This window comes from Sciurus carolinensis, chromosome X (assembly GCF_902686445.1).
Source record: "Sciurus carolinensis chromosome X, mSciCar1.2, whole genome shotgun sequence".
NCBI classification, from domain to species: Eukaryota; Metazoa; Chordata; class Mammalia; order Rodentia; family Sciuridae; genus Sciurus; species Sciurus carolinensis.
The window spans coordinates 118754377-118781406 of record NC_062232.1 but is presented as its reverse complement, the minus strand read 5'-3'; the positions used below and the strand labels follow the sequence as shown (position 1 = coordinate 118781406).

Here is a 27030-nt window from a genome sequence, read left to right as displayed (position 1 = left end):
TAGTAATGGCTGGGGTGGGAAGGACAGAAGTACATCAACTAAAGCCTAACCATGCTGAGATACATACACTTCTCAATAACTCTTGGATTTAAAAGGAAAACAAAACTTGAAGTAAGGTGACTAAACAAAGACTATGAAAACACTGCATGTGAACACTATGGGATCCAATCAAAGATATATTTAGGAGCAATTTATAATCTATATTAATTAAAAAATAGAAAAGATCAAAAATAAACTAAGCATTACCTAAAGAATCCAGAAAGAGATCAAACAGAACCTAAGAATACAAAAAGAAGGAATTAACAAAAGTAGAAACTGATATTTTAAAAATGCTTGCTATTAAAAACAGATAACTGATAATATACAAACCTATGGAAAGTCATATCAAAGAAAAGAATTTAAATGGTATATTGTCATACATATGCAAATTAAGACACATTAGAAAATACGGCGTACACTTCTAGTAATACATTTGGCAATCTAGATGAAAAGGACAGGTCTTTACCAGATTGACTCCAGAAGAGGTAGAAAACTAATAAGCATAGAAGAAATGGAAAGATTTAAACTTCTAGCCCCCAAACAAGTACCAGGACAAAATGGTTTTATTGATATTACCAATTGTTTAAGGAGTAGTTTGTGTCTAAGTTACACTGTAGAAAATGAGGGGAAAAAAGTCGATTCACAAGGGGAATGTAATTCTGATATCAAATCAGGAGTACCACACAATGAAAGCAGTAAATGAGTTTCTGAAGTGTGTCTTGGCACAGTGGTACGGGTGTGCTGTGATTTTGATCTCCTAAGGCATTGGGACAGCCAAGCAATACCTAAGAAGCCAGTTGCCTCTGGCCTGAGTCACCTTGTCTACCTACCCAGTATATAGTGAAGTGAAAAGTTTAAGGAGGCACTTGTTAACATGGAGTTTCATGCCTAAAGGAAATAATGACATCAAAACACCACGACCAAGTCAGATTTATTACAGGACTACAAGACTAGATCACCATTTGGTAATTAACTAACATTAATGAAGACAACAACCATGTTACCTTCTTGTTATCATCTAGACAGATGCCAGGAAAGGCATTTTGGTAACATTCTATCCCCATCCCTGAAAAAATTATAAGTCAATCAAGAATAAAGAGGCATTTCCATTAACTTGAAAAAGGGCACACATCAGAATGGCAGTCATATTTTAGAGTGAAACACTAAGGCATTTATTTCTATTAAAGTGAAACACAAGACAAGGTTGCCCATTCTTTATTGACCAACATAAATATGCATTGTCCTGAAAGTGTATATTTAGTAATGTGCTAAAAGAAAAACAATTAAATGCAAACAGTAAGGAAAAAGCAAATACTTCATTATTTATAGCTGACAATACCATGTATCTAGGAATTCAAAATAATCAACTGAAAAAAAAAAAACACTACTTGAGCTAGGAAAAGTTTAATATGATACCTGGATACAAGATACCAGGAATGGTGGTGTGAACTGGAATCTCAGCTACTCAGGAGACTACAGCATGAGGATTTCGAGTTTGAGGTCAAGCTCAGCAACTTAATGAGACCCTGTCTCAAAACAAAAATAAGGGCTCAGTCTATGGCTTATTGGTAGAGTGGCTGCCCAGCATACACAAGGCCCAGAACCACAAAAAATAAAATAAAAGTAAAAACCAAAAAGGACTAGGGGCATATCTTGCTGGTAGGACACCCCTGGGTTCAATCTCCACCATGACCCCCAAAATCAATGACTTTTCTATGCGCTATTCATAATGAATTTTGAAAATGCAATTATAGCACTATTAGCAGTAACAAAGATATAAAATTAACCTGGCTGTCCATCAATGGGTAAATGCATAAACAAACAGCATACACACACACACACACACACACACACACACACACACATACACACCACACACACACACACACACACAATGGAGTATTATTTGGCCATAGAAAAGAATGAAATTCTGTTATTTGCAATGTGGATGGAACTGAGGGATAGTTTGTCTAGTTGAAATAGATCAGATACACAAGGACAAGAACCATATGATCTCACTTATATGTACAATATCTAAAAAGTTGATCTCATAGAAACAGTAGAGCAGAGGTTGGGGACAGTGAGGGGAGAGGGAGAGATGGGGAGAGGTTGATCACTGGGTACGAAAATACAATTAAGAGGAATCAGTTCTTGTGTTCTATAGCACAACAGGGTAAATATAGTATACAGTAATTTATTATATATTTCAAAATAACCAGAAGAGAAGAATTCAAAGGCTCCCAAAATGAATGATAAATATTGGAAGAGATAGAAATGCTAATTACCAGGGCTGGGGCTATATAGCTCAGTTGGTAGAGTGCTTTCCTCACATGTACAAGGCCCTGGGTTCAATCCCCAGCACCACAAGGAAAAAAAAAAAAAAGAAATGCTAATTACCTGGTTTGATCATTACACATCGTATCCATGTGTCAAATTATCATACTATACCCCTCAAATACATATAAATATTAGTTGCCAATTAAAAATTAATATGTATAATAAAAACAGTACCATTCACATTAGCACAATAAGCACTATAAAATAACAAAGAAAAGGCCTAACATTCACATTAGCACAATAAGCACTGTAAAATAACAAAGAAAAGGCCTAACAATTGTTTAATATCTAAATGAGGACCATAATAAAATTAAATCATTTAAGAAAATCACCATATTCCCAAAGGTAATACTTATTACTCAAAAGGTCTCGGGTATTTCTAAGAGATTTTTTTAATGGAAGTTAATTCTAAAATTCATCTAGGAAAGAAAATGCACAAAAATAGCTGAGAATACTCTGAAAAAATGAATAATGAAGGTAGAACAGTCAGATCATATTCTAAAATGTGCTACAGAAATTAAAGCAGTGAGGTACTTAGATAAAAATTATCAATTGAACAGAAAAGAAACATACCTATATAGTATGTGACAGAAAGGAACTTCCAAATCAGTATAATTCAGTATAGATTTCTATTTTTCACCATACATAGACACACAAAAGAAAAACCAATTCCAGAGAGACTTAAGCACTAAGCAATAAGAATATATAAAATATTAGAAGAAAATACAGGAGATTATTTTTATAATCTTGGCATATAGAAGCCTAACTATGAGATAAAACCAAGAAACTATAAAAGATTAAAATGTTTCTCTATTTACATAATTAAATATTTTTTTTTTTGGTATGGGGGATTGAACCGAGCAATACTTAACCTCTGAACCACATCCCAGCCCTTTTTGAGTCTCAGTGAGTTGCTGTGGGCCTTGTTAAATTGCTGAGGTTGGCCTCGAACTTGCGATCCTCCTGCCTCCCAAATTGCTGGGATTATAGTAGTGCGCCAAACCACCCGGCCATTAAATCTTCTTTATGGCAAACAGAATCACATACCAATTTAGAAGACACATGATAGACATTTGCAATGTACATGGGACAAAAGGACACCAGCTCTAATATCCAGAGACCTCTCACAAATTAATAAGGAAAAGAAACAAATGACAGAACAAAAGAATAGGAACAGGATAAGAACAAGGAGTTCCCAATAGAAGCAATACAAATGACTAACAAACACACGATAAGATGATGACCTTACTAGCTATTGGGGAAAATAGTTTAAAGGATTAAAATTGAATTTGCCATCCAAAATATTGACAAAAATTTCAAAGAATGATAATGTCCAGCATGCAGGAAATTACACTAAAAATTTATACAGTATATAGTATACTGTATAAATTACTGTATACTAAAATACTTTGATGTAGAAGTCTAATTCTAAGGTCCTAGCTTATAAAAATCCTTGTAAAAGGGCAACATGTAGATGTAAAAGGATACTTTTAGAGTATTATCTATAAAAGCAACAAACTGTTAACAATGTGAAGATCTATCGTGTGAAAAGAACTGAATAAATTATGTAGTACATGCTACTATGCAATACCCTGGAGCTATTTTTAAAATGACCTTCTATTGAGGAGGAAAAAAAGCAAGTTGTAGAATAATACATGTAGGATGATTTCATTTTGTAAAACATACAAGACCATATGCACGTTAAAGGAAAAATTACCAGGAAAATGCAAAACAAATAACTATGGTTACCCCTGAGCAATGGGATTAAGAGACCGATATTTTCAATTTTTACTTTATGTACTACTGCCTTTTTTTACTGTTTACAGTAAAAAATACAGCATGTACTATTTTTGTAACAAAAAATAACAAATATAAGTTCACCCTCTAACATCTGGACTTTACATCTAAATATTTATATAGAAATATATATGCTAAATCTGTGTGTGTGTGTGTGTGTGTGTGTGTGTGTGTGTGTGTAAGCAGAAAAAAAATGTGGAAATCTCATTACACATAGGTAATTATTATTAACTTGTCCACATTTTTCAGGCCCTGTTATGCATTTTAAACATATCTTAGACATCACTCTATGTTTATGAGTATAATATTGTGTTTTCTTATATGATTAAAACTTTAATATGAAGTTTAAACTGAATTTAGTTTTAAAATGTTTCAAAATAGAAACTTGAGAATAAAGAACAAAAAGAATGAAAATCACGTGTTTCCACCTCTCAAAAAAAAATAAAAAGTCCATTGCCCAGAATAATTCTTAGATTTTGCATACTATCTCATTGATCCACGCATGACTTATTTTTATCCATTAACTTGTTCTTTTATTTAACTTTGATAATTATTAAATAATCAATAATGATTTTAATTAAATACTGACATCCAGTCATCTACTCAACAGACCAGAGTGATGGAATATTGATAAGTTTAAATCCATTTATATAATCTCTCCCTATTCTGACTCTAATACTGATGATCATCATCCCCAATTTTTTGAGTAATACTCTTTTGCCTTTTAATAAATTATTGGTATGCCATATATATGTAGCTCTAAATACACAGCATTTAGCTATTCTTATTTTTGAATATAAAAAAGATATCCTATCCCAGCAACTTGGGAGGCTGAGGCAGGAGGATCACAAGTTCAAAGCCAGGCTCAGTGACTTGGTGAGGTCCTAAGCAGCTTAGCAAGGCCCTGTCTCAAAAAATAAAAAGGGGGGAGGGCTGGGGCACAGTGGTTAAGCACCCCTAAGTTCAATCTCTGGTCCAGAAAAAAAAAAAAGATATCCAATCATATGTAGTCATTGGGGAGTTGGTAACTTAATTTTCTAGAAGTAAAATCTACTCACATTTTTATGTGTAGCTCTAGTGCATTCCTATCACTCCTATACAATACTCCAATGTGTAAATATATCATCATTTATCCTTTGTTCTTTTGGGACTTTTTAAACTAACATTGTGTATTCTTCCAAGGATATTTATATAGTTTCCCTTGTACAAAATATGAATACCAGGCACACTTGCATGTGACCTATTCCTCACACTGATGATACCTTACAAACATATTCCCGTTTTAGTAAATACTCTTCTATGGTACAGCTTCAGATGGCTGGAAAGTATCCCATTATAGAGCTGTAATTTTTAAATCACCCCCCATTGTTGGACATCTGAACCGCTTGTTTTTTTTTTTTCCTGTGATAAGCATCAGGTTGTGCATGGTCTTTGGCAAAGTACCCCTCCTTTTAGTTATTTATACTAAGTAATATCTGAACAACTTGGATCAAGTATGTACCGGGCCACCATGCATGACTTTTACAACATACATGCTCATCACATCAAGTTTTTACAATATTAGAAACCTGAAAGAAACTTCATGTCCACTAACAGGAGATGGAATAAGTCAATTATATGCTAAAATTGGAACATAACAGCACCGTTACCAACATGAAATTTGCTTACAATTTGTTGTTAAGAGAAAGAAATAGGTTAAATCGTAGAATGACTGCACTTTGTAAAAGAAAAATAAACATACCCATGAAAGAGTCTACCCCAATATTCACCAAAATCTTAACAGTGATTATCTCTGAGTATTGAGCTTGAGAACTCTTTTTTTTCCCGCTTTGCTTACTTACATTTTGAAGTGTTTTCAAAAGCAAACGTGATTAAATATACAAGTAAAAGGATAAATTAATAATGAATTTTGTACACAATTGTTTCAAACATTTTTCCTGAATAGTAAATACCTTCACGTTGTAAGGACTTTGGGGAAAAAAATAAGAATCTAAAGAAGCAATCATACATAATCCTGCTCACCCAGTGATAATTAGTTCACAATCGCCACTGTATTTACTTCTAATCTTTTGTCTCTTATTATATATTTTAAGTAGTTTGCAGCCACACTTTATATCATCTGGTTTTTCACTTAACATTATATAATGAACATGCCATAAATATTTTAATTGAAGAATATTACATCAGATGTAAACAGCACACATTAATCATTTCCTTAAAGCTAGACTCTTGGGTGTTTGTTTTTTGCTATACCAAATAAGTATGTGAGGAACAGCTTTGTGCATGAATTAGCCACATTTTAAATAATGTCCTTTGATAGGTTCCTTGAAGCGAAAGTACTAAGTTAAAAAATACAGTTTTATATTCCTCAATTAAGGCAGAATGTGCCAGTAAAAGAAAAAGAAAAAAAAAAAAAGAGGTCCAAACAACACCCGGATCCCATGCCCATCGTCATTACTCTGATTAGGTAAAGCTGATATAAAAACACGTCTTATCTAAGTCACAGCTTATTGGGATAACCAAATGAGAAACTAGATCCTTCAGAGTCACCAGGAACGTTCCTTCCTGAGGAGTGCTTTCCTTGACTTTCCAAACTCTCACAGCAGCCTATGTTACTTTTCCTTCATGGCTTTACCACAAGTGATAAATAACTGTTCAATTATCTGTACACTGTACTCCCCCAGCCGATTTTAGGTTCCATCAGAATAAGCCTGGCAAACAGCTGGCGCTCAATAAATATTTGTTGAATGAATGAATGGATGAAGAATGAAGTGATAGCTCTGTGTAAACTGTAATTCAGATGATACTGCTATTTTAATTATTATTGTTGTTCCTGTTTATTACCATGTAGATGATTCTAAATCTTTATAGTGATTACTTGCCTAACTGTAACTTCATTGTGTGGCTTTCATGTTGTTCATAGCAGCCAGAGGCATGGGTAGCAACATTGCTGCAAGTGCCTGGTGAGAGCTGAGACTTGGAGAACCAAGTAGTTAGTTCTCTAGGTCAGCATGCTGGGATTTAAGGAGCTGTAGTTACCATTAGTTGCATACAAGGCTGTGATCAGGAACCCAGGAGGTCAGTGATATTTGAAGAAGCAGGTAGATCCTGGAGGTCAGAAACAAACTAATGGTAAGTGGTCTGGATAGGAAGGTTCAAACTGGGGAATGGTCAGTGATAAGGGATGAAAGTAGCTTGGAAAGTTAAAGATGAAGCCCTGGTACCCACAGCATGAAGCTGGGAATATGATTTTAAAGCAAAGGGTACTTGGGCTCAGTAGCCCCTTGTATGCTTCCTGTCAACACTGAAAATGGTATCAGGAAATGTTTGCTCCTACTTCCAGTACCCATGAGCAAGGGAATGGTAGTAGCTGGTTGAGGAATGAAAGTCGTGAATATAAATAGGTTCTGAGAGTGACAAGATAAACGAGATTTTGTACAAAAGATTTTATGATATTTGACACATAATATGGGAGCAATCAATGTCTAGATCCCATAATTCTCATCTTGATTCTCAAAAGCAGATATTATGGCAAAGTGGTTAGGTCATGGACTCTGGAAACAGGCTAGCTGGGTTCAAATCCCAGTTTTATTATTTACTAACCGATATGTCCAAAGATAGTTACTTTACCTCTGTGTGCCAATTTCCTCATCTGCAAAACGGGGATGATGGTAATACCTACCTCAACCGGTTATGGCGAAGACTGAATGAGTGAATGCATGTAAGGACCTTAGAACAGTGCCTGGACACAGCAAATGCTATAGCTATTGCCATTATCATCATCATCATCATCATCATCAAGTTACATAAGACCAAATAAAAATTGATGGTATTAAAAATTGGACAAATACACTAGATGTTAACTTCATCTAAAATAAGCCTCTAAACATGAATTTTTCTTATTGAAATAAAGATTTCACTTGCACCTTAGCATGTTGACTATAAAAACCACAAGCAATGGGAATGAAGTCAATTCACTGTGACAATCCTATCTGCTTATTCTGTAAATTTTTTCCTGATCACTATCTTAGAAAGTTATAGAGAATAAACACACGTTTCCTAATAATGAAAAAGACTTAAATCAGTACAGTTGGTCCATAAAATATGGGCTATAAGAAGGAATCCCATAAATTTTTTGAAGCTAATTTTTATGGGAGCAGAAATACCAGAGTTGGGATATCTGTCTGTGGAAAGATCTGAACATGGGAAGGCTTGGACAGAGGAAGACTAAATATGAAAAAGACTCAACCTGGGGGAAGGCTGGAAGACCTGGACTTTAGAAAATGTTAGAATACCTGGATATTGCAGACACTGGAAGACTTGGATGTTAGAAGACCGGCACTGGAGACATTGGAAGACGTAGATATTCAGCCCGCTGATGGAAGACTGGATAGCTGTAGGAAGACCTGAGGATGTTGGAAGACATGAAGACGCTGGAAGATGAGGAGATGCTGGAAGCCCTGGAGATGCTGGAAGACCTGGAGGTGAAGGAAGACGTGGATTTCCTGGAAGACGCGGATTTCCTGGAAGACGCGGATTTCCTGGAAGACGCGGATTTCCTGGAAGACGCGGATTTCCTGGAAGACGCGGATTTCCTGGAAGACGCGGCTTTGTTGGAAGACATGGATTTTTCTGGAAGACATGGATTTTTCTGGAAGACATAGCTTTGTCGGAAGACGTAGGTAGGCTGGAAGACGTGGATTTCCTGGAAGACGTGGATTTCCTGGAAGACGTGGATTTCCTGGAAGACGTGGATTTCCTGGAAGACGTGGATTTCCTGGAAGGCGTGGATTAGCTGGAAGACGTGGATTTCCTGGAAGACGTGGATTAGCTGGAAGACGTGGATCAGCTGGAAGACATGGATTTTCCGGAAGCTATGGATTTGATGGAAGACGAAGATTTTCTGGAAGACATGGATAGACTGGAAGACCTGGAAGTCAATTGGAAGACATGGATCTTCTGGAAGACATGGCTTTTTGGGAAGACGTGGATTTTCAGGAAGACCTTAATTGTCTGGAAGACCTGGATTGTTTGGAAGACACAGATTTGCTGGAAGACTGTGAGGTTACCGGAAGACATGGATTTTCTGGAAGATGTGGATATTCAGGAAGACATATATTGGCTGGAAGACCTTGACATTATTGGAAGACATGAATTCTCTGGAAGACATCGCTTTACTGGAAGACCTGGATTTAGTGGAAGAAACAGATTTTATCTGGAAGACATGGGTTGACTGGAAGACTTGATTTGGTGGAAGACAGATTGGCTGGAAGATCTGGATTTTTCTGGAAGACCTGGATTGATTGGAAGACCTAGACTTAGTGGAAGACATAGATTTTTCTGGAAGACATGGACTGACTGGAAGACCTGGATTTCTTTCTGGAAGACATTGATCAATTGGAAGACCCGGATTTTTTCTGGAAGACCTGGATTGATTGGAAGACTTGAATTTGAAGGAAGACACAGATTTTTCTGGAAGACGTAGATTAGCTGGAAGACCTTGAAATTGTTGGAAGACATGGACAGATTGGAAGACCTTGAAATTATTGGAAGACATGGATTTTCTGGAAGACGTGGATTTTCCTGGAAGATCTGGATTTTGTGGAAGACCTATCACTGCTGGAAGACTGGATTTACTGGAAGACATGGAGGTTGCTGGAAGACATGGATTGTCTGGAAGACGTGGATTTTCTGGAAGACCTTCAGGTTGTTGGAAGACTTGCAGTTGCTGGAAGACCTGGAGTTGTTGGAAGACCTTGACACTGGCGCCATTGGAAACCCTGGACATTGGAAACATTGGAAGCAAAGGATGTTGGAGACATTGGAAGCCTTGGATTTTGGAGACATTGGTTACTCTGGACACTGGGATATTGGATATTGAAAGCCATAGACACTGGAAGCCCTGGATATCATACATTACAACTCCTTTACTTGGGAACCCCTAAACACTGGCAGGTATGGATAATGGAGGAGACTGGCATTTAGAAATTATAAAATCAGAAGCCCTGGATATTGATAAACATTGGAAAATCTGGATATAGACATACTCCTGATAAAAGATATAAAATTTGGAAGAATTAAGTTTTAATGATGTTGGAATTCAAGCATGCTGGAACCTGGATATTAGGAGATCTAAATGTTAAGAGATATAGCCATTCAGACATCAGAGATACTAGAACACCTGAATATTGGAAGAGCAGATTCTTAGATATTGAAAAAGACTTGGCATTGGTAGAACTGACAATAAAAAGAAATTGTAAAACCGTAAAACCAGGATTTAAGACACATTAATATATATATGGGAATTGGATGATATAAGTGCTAGAAGATATTGGAAAAGTTAGACTTGGACACTATGAAATACACAGATTCTAGAAGACCTATATTTAGGAAATACTGAAGGATTGGGTCCACAGAAGCGCTGGAAGTTAGAAATCTGGACCCTAAAAGAGACAGACAATACATGGACCTTAAAGACTGAAGACAATATTGGAAGACCTAGACTTTTAATGACTATTATTGAGATTAGAAAATGTGGGCACCAGAGATGCTACAGGAGATGCTTGAAGACAAGGACATTGTAATATGGGAGGACCCGGCAATTTGAGATGTTGTGAATCTGTGGAGATTGGAAGATCTGAGTGAGAGACAACAAAGACTGGAAAGGCCTAACCTTAGGGATGTTTGAAGGTCACATTTAGAGATATTGTCCATATTGACAGACTTGTACATTAGGGCTAAGACATTACATTAAAAGACAGGCATAATTTTTGACTGCAGCATTTCTTCTATTGGAAAGTCAAACACAGAGGAAGGACATTGTAAGCAGATGCCAAATAGGAAGTAGGGAAATTCAAGTAAAAATAAGTCATCTGCATGGGTTGGAACCTATCTTCAGAGTCTCAATGAACTGATCTGCTGGGCCTCTGTGGGTAGACAGGACAGGAATGGGGAATTACCAAAGAACAAGCAGATCCAGGCAAGGGAAACTACTTGGCTCTATTCCAAGATTCAGCAAAGAGTTTCTGTAAAGGATTAGACAGTAAATATTTAAGGCTTTGCAGGCCACAAGGCTTCTTTTTCAACTATTTAACTCTGCTATTATAGTGCAGTTTTAGATACTAAGTCACCGAGCAAGGATGGCTGTACTGCAATAAAACTTTAAAAAAATAACTGTTGGGTTGAATTTGGCCCAATGGTCTTAGTTTTCCAAACCTGCTCAAGATGCCAAATCTATGGTATAAGTACATCCCAGGCTAGCATTCACATGCAAGAGAAAAACATGGAGCATTCTGAAGTCCAGCTAAATGAAAATACCATGATATGATGTACTCAGAGAGAAGGCTGACAGGAACCCAAGGAGGGAGTCTAGATCTCTCACTAACTGTTTCAGCTTTATGGACAGAAGCCTTGCACTCAGAGCCAAAATTAAATGGGTTGCATTCAGGGTCCCAAGCAGGGGGCTGAAGGGCACTGAAGATGTCCTAATTTAGTAGCCTGGAGGCTTAAGAAACCCACATCTAGGAACTGGGCATATATGGAGGGGGGCAGGAAAGAGATTATAGGTTGATGGGCTCATCTCAGGCACCCTGGCTTCAAGTCATGCAAGTCGTTTCTGCTCTTATCCACCAGAGGTTATATGCCAAACTTAAGGGATCAGAGTGGGAAGATGAACTGAAGGTCCTTAGTCCTTACACAAGGCTGAGAAAGGGACTTCACACATATGACATGAAAGAGAACACAGGCAATCAAAAGTGGTAAGGTCCTCTGGGACTGGTCATGATTTCAAGATCAAGCAGTAGAATATACAGACAATGGACAGTCATTGCAAGTTTTTGAACAAGGAAGTATCTGGAAGATCTATACAGAAGGAAAGCTACTTAAGCAGCAAGGCAGTGAAATACTAAAGACTACTAGATATGTACACTAGGATACCAAATACTCCAAGTTAGAACACGTAAAGGGTTGGGATGTGAAGCCATTGCAGTAATACTGGAAAGGGGTTTGAATGAAGGCAGTGACAGTTCTCTCATTCAGCAGATACAGCACCAGAGTCAGAAGAATATTCAGCATTCCGAATGTCAGCACTTTCAAGTTCTTGCATGGCATGGCAAATAGATGAAATACAAAGAAGTTCAGATGCTAGTTATGAGAAATGTCCTCACCTAGCAAGATGAATTAGATTTACACAACTTCTCTCAAAGACAGTGGAGCCAAAAACTTGAAGCCCAGCAAAGTAGGTTCTACATAGCTTTATCTTCGTGCACTGCATCAACCAGAGTGACTTCATTATCTTTAAAGTGGAATTAAGGGGCTGGATTATTTTCTAGAGAATGGGAATGTATCCATGTCAAAAAAGCCATCACCTCCAACCATCATATAAATATCATGTAATGATAACCACATTATAAATATAGCACAAAGAATCACTGTAGGCCAAAGAGTATCTTAGAAAGAAAGGGAATATTTTTTCAGGTATCTGTCATAAGGAAAAAAAATATTAATATGCATTTCTTATTCCTTCTCTTAATACCATCATACCTTATTATGAGGGAAATTGAATATTAAATTATTGCCAGGACAGAAGTAAACATTCTAGTTAGATAATGTTTATGTTATGATAATAATAATAGCAATGATTTATTGAGCACTTACTATGTGCCAGGCACTGCACTAAGCATCTCATATACTCTCAAAGCAACCCTAATAATGCAAGTATTTATGACCCCGTTTTACAGATTAGAAACTGCCCAGTCACACAGCTGGTAACTGGGAGGGGTAGGATTTGAAAGCAGGTTTGTCTGATTCCAAAGCCCAGGCTCCATGCTGATTCCCGACACTCCTAAATCCCAAAAGTTATACTGCTAGGACTGAGCACCACTCACTGAAAGAGAGGGAGGCCCCAACTCCAAGCAGACAAGAAGTCAGTCAAAGCCCTCACTCTAAGTCCCATGTCCTCATTTTGATGCTCATCATACTACTGCCAAGAAGTCAAGAGCCAACTCTAGGTGTTTGCCATGATGGTTAGCAGTGCAAGGAAGATGGAGTGGATGTCTCACGTGCACTATGTTCACATGTGATTTCTCAACATTTGGTATTCATGCTTGAGATGTTTCACTTCTTTCATCTATTTTCTGTTTGATTTTATGGTTAACCATATGTATATATTCTATTCACAGCAAATTTCTTTCCAAATTCCTAACCCACCATAACCCACTGACATCAAAGACCATTAAATGCTAATAATACTATGAAAAGTTCAGTGACCAGCATAGTTCACATCACAACTATTGTTCACAGAAGCTATCAGCCTGAACACCGTGGAGACCCTCGCCTGGCATTCAGGTGGCAGCACCTGTGATCCAAATGTCATTTAAAGAGCTGTCTCTGCATTGAACTTAAGCTGAACTTTAGAAGATTTTAAACAAAAAGATCTTTTAAAATGCAATGCCAGTTTTTAAACATATTGTCCTATTTCTGCCCTTTCTCCCCACCTTCTTTTTTGCCAGAGGATTGAAATATATCTACAAAGAAGGAAGCTTCCATGTGCTTCTTTTTTTCTTACATGTTTTTTGTAGTTGTAGATGGACAGCATGCCTTTGCTTTATTTGCTTATTTTTGTACGTGGCACTGAGGGTTGAACCCAGGGTCTCACACGTGCTAGGCAAGCGCTCTGCCACTGAGCCCCAACCCCAGCCCCATGTGCTTCTTAATATCAGGTCAAGAACTCCCCCAAATCATTTGACAACAGAAAAGGCCTTTCTACTCAAAGAACTCAAAGAAATGTCAGCATAAACCTACTCAAAGAAATGTTAAAAAAAAAAAAAAAAAAAAAAAAAAAAAAAAAAAAAAAAGACCTGCTAGCTTTTCAGTTTGGGGACGATGCTTCACTTAAAGAAGAATATCTGTTTACATTGTAGTGCTATCTTGAAGTTCTATTGCTACCATTTAGCCAATACCACTTTCACATCCTCCTGTGAGTTCTATGGACTTGTCAAAGTCAACTACATTAAAACATTCCATTATTTACCCTCATCAGTGATACTTCTTAGATTATTTTAACTGGATGTCATCTTAAATAAGAACTAGATTCATCCTAACATTTATTTCAAATGATCTGGGTCCTAGACAAATGTTTCCAACAAACAAGGTCCCCAACAAACAAAACCACACAATGTTCAATTTCTTGCTGGATGTGGGGTGCACACCTGTAATCCCAGCAGCTCAGGAGGCTGAGGTAGGAGGATCACAAGTTTAAAGCCAGCCTAAGCAACTTAGTGAGACCCTGTCTCTAAATAAAAAATAAAAAGGGTTAGGGATGTGGCTCAGTGATTAAGCACCCCTGGGTTCAATCCTGGGTACTAAGAAACACTCCCCCCCAAAACAAACAAACAAAACCCATGTAATGTATCCTAGTGGATGCAATTCAATTTAAAATTTGATTTTCCTAATTCTAATCCTTGATTTTTGTAATTAAGAGAAACAAGAGCCAAGGAAGTAATTTCAATGAATGCTACATGATTAGGAAAGCTTATTCTTTAAAGGCATATGAAAGCACAGGTTATAAAAAATACACTGATTAAAAAAGAATCACTGGCTTAAAAATATTTACTCCTAGGCATAATTAAGAATAAGCAAATTACCCATGGAAACTTGAAATGTTTACTACAGAGACTTTTCCACTTAGGTTTATGGAAACAATAGATGTAAAGTTTTAAGATGCTTTATACACTAATATTTATGCATTATTTTACCTAAATCCTATAACTCAGAAGAAAACAACTAAGTATCATGGGAGGTACTTTCTATTTTTCTTTCCCAGAAATTGATGCTATGTTTGCCTTTGTTTTCTTTGGCACCTATGCCTAACTTTCTATTCTGGAAGGGACTAAAATGTGAATCACTTGAATCACAATTCCTAAAATAAGAAAGTGCAATAATATTGCTACTTACCTTAGTCTCTAAAAAAGGGCTTAGGTACTCCCAAGATCAACCAATGAGGCTGATGAACCTCTCTCTCAAAAATACCTGTCTGGGGGCTGGGGAGATAGCTCAGTTGGTAGAGTGCTTGCCTTGTAAGTACAAGGCCCTGGGTTTCATCCCCAGCACCCCCCCCCAAAAAAAAATACCTGTCATCTCAAATAACCATGCAGGCAAGCCCTTTCAGCCTTTATCTTCCCCCTTTCTCCTGATTACTTCAAACTCAGTTATGGGGGCCTATCATTCAGACCTCCAGACTGGGGAGAAAATTACTGGATTCCTCCATTGCTAATCACAACTCAAGTGGGTTCCTTCCATGTTTCCTATAAGAGCAAATTGAATTTACTCTGGGTGCCATTTTTATACTGTTGCTCAAGGGCAGCATTTATTTGACTACTGCACATAAATTTCATCATTCCAGGTTGTCTTTATGGTTTTCAGCTACATAAGTTCCTTTTTGGCAACTGCATGCTGAAGAGTTATCTTTCATCCTTTTCCTATTCAGGATTTTTCCTCTTCATCATTAGATGTAATTGTGGCGCCATTAAAGCGATGCTGGCCCAGACAGCAGTTAAGAGAGAAGAAACAATGCTATTCAGACTTCCTGTCTCTCTGGTCCCTGGAGTAACTGACCAGCTGAGTTCAAAATGGACATCAGATGACAATGTGTCCAAGTAGCCAAGGGAACAAGTGGGTTCCTCATGGCTTTGCTAAGAATTCTTAGAAAAACACATTAGCTTCATCTCTCTGGCTTTCTGACTTATTTTTCCCCTCTGTTAAATCTGCCTGGAGAATTCCAAGCATCCAAAATTGAAACAATGACTTTTATAAAAACAATTGAGCTGAATAACATAAACATAAGAGATTACAGAGGGAATAAAACATGTTCAATCTGGAAATGAATTCTCCAGCACAGGAAGTATCAGTATTCCCTTTTGGGGGCACATTTTACTGTTCAAATCACTGGGAGGCCAGATTTGAGAACAGAGAGGAACCACAGAAATGAAGTGTACCAGTTCTTCCTCCTTTGTTAGGTGCCAATGCAAATCCAGGAATTCTGCACAAAAGGACTGCCTTTCGAGACCAGCCAAAAGCTAAGTTATGGAAGCACTACTAAACAAATGAACTTAGACCAAACTAGTCCCTTCTGGGAAGAGAGCAAGTTAGGCTTAATCAGAATTGAAACAACACTCAGGATCAGGAATACAAAAATCACACTGTCAAATCAAATATACCAGCCCCCTCCCTAGGGTTGACTTCCTGAAATCCTCACACTCTCTATGCTGTAGACATTTAAGACCTTTTAGGGAAAAAAGAGAGGGGAGGGAGCAGAGACTATTGTGGAAGCCAAGATGATTGGTTTGTTCGCCGAAATAAAACACTAAAGTAATCTCAGTGATATTTTACACATTTAACATTAGCGATAGTGGTTACTGGGCAATGAATTTCTATTTCTCTCTGACCTCAGGGTAAGGATGATAATGCCCAAAGAAATGCTGGTCATGGCAGTACTGACAGGGAAAGAAAAGAAAATAGGAATTGGTCTGTAGAGAAGTAAGTTCAGTCTTCTGCTCCAGTTTCATCCCCAGCACATGGATCACCACATCGCCAGAGTCATCAGAGTCTAGACCCCAAGATCCAAATGTCCTGTGTGCGGTGCTGCGTGTGAAATGGGTCTGAATGGCATGACAGATGGTCCAGATTCTTCTTCCCTGTTAAACGAGCAGAGAGAAAAGACTTAATGACCTTTGTTTGCAGGTTTCCTATTACTCTTTATAGGGTTATGGGTAATCAATTAAGCCTCGCCTGAAGGTCATGTACTCCCCTGCAGGATCTCTCTTTTCTGAATTGTCACAACAATGTGACTTGCAGAGTAGGAGCCTCCACGTTCTTTACATTCTGGATGCTAACCCACAGCAGCATCTTTCATCAGCATCTGGTATAATCACATCTCTGAAATAGTTCTCAGCTACCTTCTCAGGGTGAGAATCACTTAGGGCAATGTCACTTAACCTAATCTCTTCAAATCCTCTACCACTCAACTGTTTTTGCACACGTTACAACATTTTCGATTTCTTCTACCACTGGAAGGAGGCCTTCAGTATCAGTTATAACCTCATTCCAAATTTCTGCCAGATTCCATTAAGGGTTATTATTTTCTTTCTCACTTATTTGTCAACAATTTTTAAAAATTTTTTTTATTTTTTCAGGGCCAAGGATCAAACTCAGGGCCTTGTGCATGCTAGGCAAGCACTCTGCCACTGAGCTAAAACCCCAACCCCTGTCTACTATTGCTAAGCCATTACAAATGGAGAAATTTTGCCAAGCTACTTCCACGGTGCTGCGCAGAGTATATGGTGAACATCTTTAGTACTCCCTGACGTGGGAGGTGAAGGTGAGGGGCTGCACAGGGGTCATTGCAAATGAGCATCCCCAGTCACACTTTTATCAGTGGCAGCAGTGGCCAGGCCAGCAACACTTTCCATACGAGACTGTTTTCATTTAAATATTAACCTCAGGAACAAAACACTTCAAAGACGAGTTCCAAACGAGTTTCTCAGTGATCCATCTTTTATGACTTCCCTTCACATAGACAGAAAATTGTTTCTGGCACTCTCTTTCAAGAGGCAAGGATTTCAGAACTTGTGAAGCAACCTGGGATTGAGAAGGAAGTCACGAGAATCAATGGAACAAAGCAGGATGTCGAGCCTGTCTTTTCCAGGTTTGAAGCCTCCGGTTCTCTGGTCATCCTTTGTAGAGGATGTGCAACTTGGCGTGCACTTCCAGAACAGGCCCATCATTCATCAGCCCACAGCCATTTCCTCCATCAGTCTCTTCAGTTATTCGGATACTCTGTGGCAACCTCATGACCTGCTTCCTGCCAGTCACCTCTTTTCCTACAGGTCATAACATTTCTAACCAGCCATTACTTGTTGTGATGAGTGTCATTAACTTTTTGACCAGAATGAAAATTAAACTTGCTTTTGTGATGCTCATTGGAGGACGACACGTACAGCAGAGAGGCCTCTTCAGGCGTGTGTTTTTAGAGACCATAACTGCACATTGACTTTCATCTTCTCTATTTTGGCATTTCAAGTTAAGCCTGATTTTCCCAATGACTCTGGTGCACGCCTTGATGCACTAACTGCTTCCTCAGTTTTCTTTATTGTACAAATTATAGATTCATTAACGCCACAAAGTTCCCTCTGGAGTTCTTGCTTTCCCCATTATGATCACTGAAGAATTCTCCTTTTGCTTGACATCAACTTACCTTTCTCACCCTTTGCAGTCTCTGCATTCCTATCATCTCTCTTACTTGGAGACCATTCTTACCCTAACTCAGGCAAATTGACAATGAGCGACAGTTTTGCACCATTGAGCAGAATACAGTAGTACTTTGTGATACGATAGTTACATGCTCAGATTCACAAGACACATAAAAAGAGCTAAACAGTTTCTGTGCGACAACACATGTGTGATCAGTGGCTACAAGGGAGCAACAACGGACAGAAGAAAAGGATAGAAGCAAGCAACCTAAATGTTGGTCTTGTCACAGGAGACAGCAAGATGACATGATAGTGACTTGAATCTGCATATTGTTCTCAAGCTCTCAAAGATGTAGACAAGCTGAATTCAAATGTTGCATGAGAATGTCTTGCAGTTGCAAAGGGATCATGGAACTCAGGGGTCGCGGTCAGGCTACGAGACTGAGGCGAGAATCACAAGCCCCACCACCTAGGAGACACAGACACACACAAAAAGGAAATTAAGTCAGGAACAGAGGTAAATTTTTAAAAAATGTTTTAGTTGTAGATGGACACAATACCTTTATTTTATTCATTTATTTATATGTGGTGCCGAGGATCAAGCCCAGTGCCTCACATATGCTAGGCAAGTGCTCTACCACTGAGCCACAACCCCAGCCCCAGGAACAGAGGTAATTTGAATGAACAGTTCACAAGGTAATGAGGACAGAAGTTTGTTCTAATATGCCATATTGCCCTTACAGAGCTTGTACCAACTTGCATGCACACTAACAATGGATGAGAGTGCCTTTCCCTTTGTGTGCTCACCAACATTGTTGACCTGTGGGATCTGTGACAATTAGAAGGTTAATAACAAAGTATCCCCTTTTTTAAATTTTTTGGTAGCAGGGATTGAACCCAGGAGTACTTACAACTAAGTCACATCCTCAGCTCTTTTTTATATTTTATTTAAAGATAGGTTCTCACTGAGTTGCTCAGGGCCTCACTAAACTGCTGAGACTAACTTTGAACTTGTGATCCTCCTGCCTCAGCCTCCTGAGCTCTGGGATTACAGGCATGCACCACCATGCCTGGTTTCATTTTACTTTTCATTTTTACTTCTTTAGTTGTCTTTCCATATGGTGATCTGTTTCTATTCATCTTTAGTTTCCTCTTCAAATCCTTTCTCCACTTGAAAACTTCTGTCTTACTGATTTGCAGGTATTGTTGGCATTTTAGGGAACTCTTATTTTTCATGCTATGGGACAAATATTTTCTCCAAGACTATCATTTACTTTTAAATTTTACTTAGTCTTTTACTAAGTCTTTTACTAAATTTTACTTTGCCATAAAAATGTTTTATACCCTGCTTTGAAAAGCCTCCCCCTTGTTAAGATTAGAGAAATATATTAACTTTACTTCCTTTTAGTGGTTTTAAAGCTCTATGGTGGTATTTTAAGGCATTAAGGAAAAAGATGGACTACTCAAAAAACAAAAGGCATTGAAATAAATGACTCCATCTACAACCATCTGGAGGTCTTGCTCAGTGAATTCCTTGTTGTGTAGAGCCAGTGGGTTACCAATGGTTACAGAGCTTCAAGATGGCCAGCTGGGGCTCATACTGATCCAAGTTAATCCTTCAGTTTCAAGGACCAATTTTACTGAGTGGGGTAGCCTGGGGATGGAAACATTTCCAAATGAATAATTACTGTGCATTTTGTGGGCTTCAGTTGTGTTCTTTTGCCAATCCATATTCCGGACTCCCATCAACCGAGTATCAAGTCCTCAGGTCTCTGATCATTTCCTAAAATCTTTATAAATAGCAATAAATAGTTATGGTTTGGGAAGAACTGGAGAAATTGAACATGAGTTGCCTCTTAGACATCATTAAATAACTGCTATTGACCCTACTAGGGGCCATGAAAGGGACTGTGGTAATATAGGCAAGCATCCATTTTTGGGGAGGAGAACTGGAACAAATACATACAGTATGTTAGCAGTAATTTGTTTCATGAAAAAAAATATTCATTTTTAAATTCACAGGGTTGATAAGTGGGCATTCACTGCACTATTCCCTATAGGCTTGAAATTTTTCCTAAAAACTTGTGTGTCCCTGTGTGCATGCATGGAGAGCAATATATGTTTCTTGGCCACATTTTGGGCACTGTTACATATGTATCAGTGGCAACTCGTTAAATGCACAATGGAGAGGTAGAACTAAAGAACTGACCAATGGAGGGAAATCACTTTAAAGGAAATGTTCTCTTCATTTTAGGTAATTAGATTAAATGCTAAGGCAATGCGAAGCCTGAATCCCATCATCAACTTAAATGTGAGACTCGGGACTCAGGGTGGAGCTCTGGGGTGCAGCCCTCACCTGGCATTAGCAAGACCCTGGATTTGATCCCTAGAACTGCAAAAGTATAAATAAAAAGTAAGAGACTCAATTTCCAAGTCTTCTCTTACTCTACTAATGTGTGTGTGTGTGTTTGTGCGTGTGTATAAAGGATGGAGCCCTGGGCCTTGCATGTGCTAGGCAGCACTCTGCCACTGAGCTAGATCCCCAGTCACTCTCTACTAATTAAAAAAAAAAAAAATGTATGGTAATTTTACCAGAAACCATTTTATTTGAACATGGGGACAGTTCAACCTCATAACACTAATAACAGCTAATTTTTTATGCCATATGATAGAAATTCATAAAAGGGGAAAAGGAGCAAGCGCTGGGAGGGGGAGGGCAAATGACAGGCAAATGTTAAACTAAATTACCGGGTAAAGTTCCATTCCACCAGTTTCCAAATGACACAATCTAAGATAGACTTTGGGTCAGTTTCATCCTACGTTTTCTGTCCTTGCTAAGGATATGTCACTATTGTAAGATGCTGGAGCTCAGTTAGTGTGAAGACCAAAGTCCCCCAAATAAACGTCCTATGTTACCCTTGTGTTCTTCAAGCTATAAAGAGACTTGAAATTGGTAGGGTGCTAATAAATAAGGCTGCAATCAAGGATGCTTGTTCTCAAGGTATTTTTCCAAAGTACATTAGTCTACAGGGTTGAGAGAATAACATCATTCTTCCGATCCTTGCGACTCCAAGAATCCCTGTCGTCCTCTGGAAAAGGCTGGCTAGTGGATGGCACTAGTCAGGAGCTGGAGCTTTGGTTCAAGTGTTCAGAGGGGCAGGAGGATCCCAGGATGCTTTTTCTCTCCACATTTCAACAAACAACAAAGACTTTTTTTGAAAAGCCACATCCTCAGAGGGTTTGAATGGGCAAACAGGGCTGAGTTAGCTGCAACTTGTTAAGAAAGAACATTTGGTCTCAAGGGGTCTACCTGGATACAAAACACCTGTGTACGAACTGAGAAAACTCCTGACACATTTGAGTGGTAGGCTTAAAAAGCACAGGCCGTGAGGAATCATTTGACATTTTAAAGTATAATGCCCAGGCCAGGCATGGTGGTGCACACCTGTAATCCCAATGGCTTGGGAGGCTGAGGCAAGAGGGTCATAGGTTCAAAGCCAGCCTCAGCAATACAGCGAAACCTGTCTCTAAATAAAATATTTTTAAAAAAAGGGCTGGGGTGCCTCACACATGTGATGTACTGGGTTTGATCCTCGGCACCACAAAAAAATAAGTAAACAAAGATACTGTGGAAAAAAGACATTGTGTCCATCTATAACTAAAATAGGTATATTGTGGGATATAAAAGGGCTGGGGGTGTGGCTCTATCACCCACTGGGCCCCATGACAAAAGGCTAAAAGAAACAGGGAGTGTCAGCCTTCCCTGGTCACCCTTTCCACTTAGTCCTTGGTCGCTATTCTCTCTGCATTAGAGAGCTCGGCTTAAGCGACTTCAACCATCCCTTCTCTGCAGAGTCCCTGGCCTGGTTCCAAATGATCAGTGTCCAATAAACAACTCAACTCAATGGTATAAAGAATACAAAGCAACACCAGCTCTGCCTAAGGCAGCTCTTGAGCACTCACTGATGGTTCCAGGGAACTATTCCCTGTTGTTTAGACCCAGCTTTTTGGCTGCTGTGACTAAAAGACCTGAGCAGAACAACTATAAAGGAGGAAAGGTTTATTTGAGGGCTCACAGTTTCAGAGGTCTTAGTCCACAGAAGACCAGCTCCATTCCTTGCTGCTCAAGGTGAGGCTGAACATCACGGTGGAAGAGTGTAACAGAAGGAAACAGCTCACATGATGATCAGAAAGCAGAGAGAGACAGACTCCACTCTCCAGATACAAAATATATACCCATAGCCACGCCCCCAATGAACCACTTCCTCCAGCCACAGCCCACCTGCCTCCAGTTACCACTCAGCTAATCCCGTCAGGGATTAATTTTCTGATTAGGTTAAAGCTGTCACAACCTGATCAGTTCTCCTCCAAACCCTCTTGCATTGTCTCACATGAGTTTTTGGGGGACACCTCACATCCAAACCATAACACCTGTGAAATTATACCAGGGTTGGGTTTTCTAGCTTTAAGAAGACACATCACAAACACAAATACACCATCTTGTAAAGGAACTCGATGTTTGCATTTCAGGCTGCTATAAGATTATTTCTCCATTGCCCCAAAAGGCAGATATAGAACCCCCAGATGGGTAATAATAGCTATGTAATACGGACTGGGCTGTCGCATTAAGGTGTGAGATGTGTGACACTGAAAGTGCCAGATGTGAGGGGTCTGATCAAGAAGGTTCCCTTAAAGGTACAAAGCGAGAGATGGTCCCTGGGCAGCCAACTTTGATTCTGCATCTGCGCTCTAGCCTTTGCCGATGTCCCTGTGTGTAAGCAGTTACCAAGAGCTAGTCTCCCCTTTGTCAAATATATTCTACCTTTCTTCTCCAACTTCAAGTAAAGTTCTCGTTCCAACCTAAGACATTTTATAAGATTCTCAATGGCTTTGGCTATATCCAAAGCCACTCTCACAGACACTAGCTTGTTGGTCTCCCAAATGGTACTTCTGTTAATACTGCTCTCTTGCTCAGAAAGCCTTCAATGGCTCTCCAAAACCTTACAGGACACATTCAAACTCCTTGGCCTAAACAGTGCCACATTTTGATTCTTGGTTCATGTTTCAGTGGGCACTACATTGTACTTTCCTCAAAAAAGGTTGTCTAGGAACACTGGTCTGCTCACTAGCCCCAAACCAAAACCACATCTGCACCTATGATCCCACTCTTTCCTTAGGCTGGAATTTGACATTTCATACAGTCATATGTCCTAGGTATTATTATTACTATTAGTCCTATTTTATAGATGAGGACACTGAATCTCACAAAGGCTAAGTAGTCTGACAAGGTCACATGTTTATTAAGTGGCAAAGCCCAATGTTTATTTATTTAGGTGCTGGGGATTGAACCCAGGGCCTTGTACATGCTAAGCAAGTGCTCTATCAACTTAACTACACGATGAACTTGAACCTAATTAACTTCAGCATTGGAGATGTCTCTGTAGAAAACTAAATCACAAATCATTAAGATCACATGACTATTCATAAACCAGTTTGCATTTGTCCAAATGAATAATAGCAAATTACATAAACTTTCTGGATCTGAAAAGTCAAATATCATCTCTATAGGCAAAAGTCCTATTTATGCTAAAAATAACTTAGTGGTATAATGATATTTATTACACATTGCTTGTTTTTTCTTGTTATATTAATCTTTGATAACAAGGACAGTTATGAAACATCTTCACTTCTGTGGTCAACAGGTCACTGGTGAGACATCCATTAATTTTTAATAATAATCTATTTTTTACATTAAAATTTCATGGAAAATCGTTCATAGGCCTTACTGGATCAGAGTATTTTTTTATGGCTCTAAAATTCTCCGTCCAAAGTCAAAGATTCTTTGTAGCAATAGTGCCCTCTGCTGGCCACAGAGTGGAACAGTCAAACTTAGGCTGCCCACAAGGATGCCCACAAGGGCCTCTCTCCCCAAATTTCTTACCCCTTTAAGTTAATTAAAGTGCTGACTTAATACATTCTCAAAGGAAGCAAACTATGCTTAGCAGGCCAAGGACTGGTCAGGTGCCCCAACAAACCCTTTTGAGGAACTGGCCACACCCAAACTTCCAAAGAATGTAATTATTTTTGTTTTTTTAGAAAAGGCGCATAGAAGTCAGGCTGGTGGTGCATGCCTGTAACTCCAGGGACTCTGAAGGCTGAGGCAAGCAAGGTGAACGTTAGCCTCAGCAACTTAGGGAGACCCTGTCTCAAAGAAGTAAAAGGGCTGGGGGTGGAGTTCAGTGGTAGAGCGCCCAGGGTTCAATCCCCAGTACCTGGGAAAAAGAAAAGGCACACAGATTTCCTGATCACATCCTCCCTTAGCTCCTTCCCTTCACCTTTTCAGCTGCCAGTATAGTACAAAAGGAACAGGGAACCCAAAGCTGGCCTGAAACACAACCATGCCATCTCCTACTCCTGGGTGACATGTGCCACTTACTACCTCCTTCAGCCACAAAAGCAGCAAACAAGACTTGCATCGAATGGCTCCCGTGGATAATGAGAATTGAAAGCCCCTTTTAACCAGCCCCAGCATAGCCTCTGGCGTCTGGTCACCCGCTGGGAAGAGTTAAATAAGGTAGATGGGGAAGCACTCTAAATCAGTGAGTGTGATCCTCATTAAAGGTGTTTGCATCATTGCAAATTCAAACTGAATCAGCATATCACCAAATGCTTAAGGCAGGACAGGGTGGGGGGGCACCATTCTTTTGCAAAATAATTCCTAACATCGGTTTCTTACTACTTGTGGTTCCTTGATAGAGTTTTTATAGGCAACCCAAGTCCTGAATGGCTTCCTAACCCCTAATTAAGGGAAGGCAGCTCGGCTTCCGAGGGGTTTTGGAACGTGGGGCTGGAGTGAGCTCTCCCCTTGGGTCTCCTTCAAACTCCTATGCTCCCCCACCGCTGGAAGGGGTCGTGAGGCACAGGGTGAAAGCAGCAGTCCCTGCTTCCCAGCGCATAGCCAGGGAGGCAAACAAACCCAAAATCCCTGCCAAGGTCCAGGACTCAGCACTCAGGGGAGAGGCGTGGAGATCACTTTCGAGAGGTTTTGCAGAAGGGATTAGGGCGTGGCAAGAGAGGCCTAGTTGTTCAAGTCTTCGCAAACATTTTAAAATTTTCTCCCTTGTGGAATTTTTGACTTTGAATTTTAAAGATACTGTATGAGACTCTTTTATCCTGATTACTGATTGGCTTGATGTGTCCTTAAATTTTGTGCTGGGCAAGGACTGTGTTTGATTTGCCCCAGTTCTGGCCTTGGCGAAGGTGTGAGTAAGGGACAGGACTTTGCGGCTGGAGAGGGGTGGGCTGCAGCGCCTGGTGACGGGGAGGAGGTGGCTGAAGGGACAGGCTCCCTTGGATGCCAGGCTCAGGTAATCTGGGCAGGGCTTGAGGGAAACCAGGTGGTTGGAGCTGATTATCAGAAAGCCTTCAGCTTCATCTTTGCGGTGGCTTACTCCAACTTGTGCCCTCAGTGTCGTCTTGACCAACCTGCAGCTTCTGCAGAGACCTGACCCCATGAATAGCCGCTCCAGTGTCCCCTGACCACCCCGGCTCCCTCCCTCTCTCTACACTGGGCTGGGAGGATGGAGGACTGCAAGTTGTCACTTCCTTGGTTACACAATACCACCACCATCCTTTCTGCACTCTGTCCCCGGAAGATGCAGGGCAGAGGCACTGCAGTTAAGCATCTCAAAGACAAGAGAACCCCGAGGGCATTTGTTGTTCAATAGTGGTGACAGTGGCTGATGTGAAATCTCAAAGTTGGAAGGGATATCAGATTAGTGGAGGATTTCACATTTTGTCTTTCCTAAAAAGTCACCAAATGATTTAAATGTGGGTTAACATTTAGTACCCACAGTGAATCCTGACAGGTACCAAAAGAAATCCCGCTGAAGGAGGCCCTGCCCTATGCCAGTGCCAGTGCACACCTGCCACCTCCTTCAACAGGTAGGAAAGGCTCTTAGAGAAGGGTGGGGTCCTGGGGAAGTGGTTGAAGGAAGTCCCCAGGAAGCATCAGCCTTGGGGGACTGGGTTTGCTGTTTGCGCTCAGTCTCCTGAGGAGACCTCAAATTTCTCTCCAGGGATGCCTGTCCACTTACAAAGCATGTACTACGACCTGTCCAACCACGACGGGTAGCCTGGCATGCTCTGCCTGCAAACTGGGCTGGGAAACACTGCTGCTCATGCCACACAGCTGATTTGAAGTGTCAAAGCACTCTGAATGCTGGTGAGGTTGGTAAGGAGTGCTTGCTTAGCATGCCAGAGGCCCTGGGTTTGATTCTCGCTCAGCCCTGCAGAAGCACACAGAAAGCACCAGGGCAGGCAAGATGCATATTTCCTCCAAATCCCTAAAGAAATATTGTGCTTCCTGAGTCCTGACTTCAGACCTTTGCTTATTTCTTTAAGGCTTTAATAAACGAGGACTGAACAAAGCCTATAAGCACAAGAACAAATGTCAGATTTAGCAAATAAAAATTCAGGTCACCCAGCTCAACTGAATCAGGTGAATAGTGAGTGGTTTGGTAATTCAGCAGCCTCCCCTCGCCACCGCGTTGCTTTCTGCAGTTTCAGTTACCCGCAGTCAACTACTGTCCAAAAATACTAAATGGAAAAT

General features: G+C 39.7%; 1 long non-coding RNA gene across 1 annotated transcript in view; it reads right to left on the bottom strand.

Moving 5' to 3' along the window:
* Positions 1-14917: 14917 nt before the first annotated feature.
* Positions 14918-27030, bottom strand: part of LOC124972379 (uncharacterized) — a 52305-nt gene continuing 40192 nt past the window's right edge. The window contains exons 6-7 of the long non-coding RNA XR_007106453.1: positions 18688-18888; positions 14918-16865 (exon numbers count right to left, since the gene is read on the bottom strand). This is a non-coding gene — a long non-coding RNA (uncharacterized LOC124972379). The remainder of the gene's footprint in view (positions 16866-18687; positions 18889-27030) is intronic.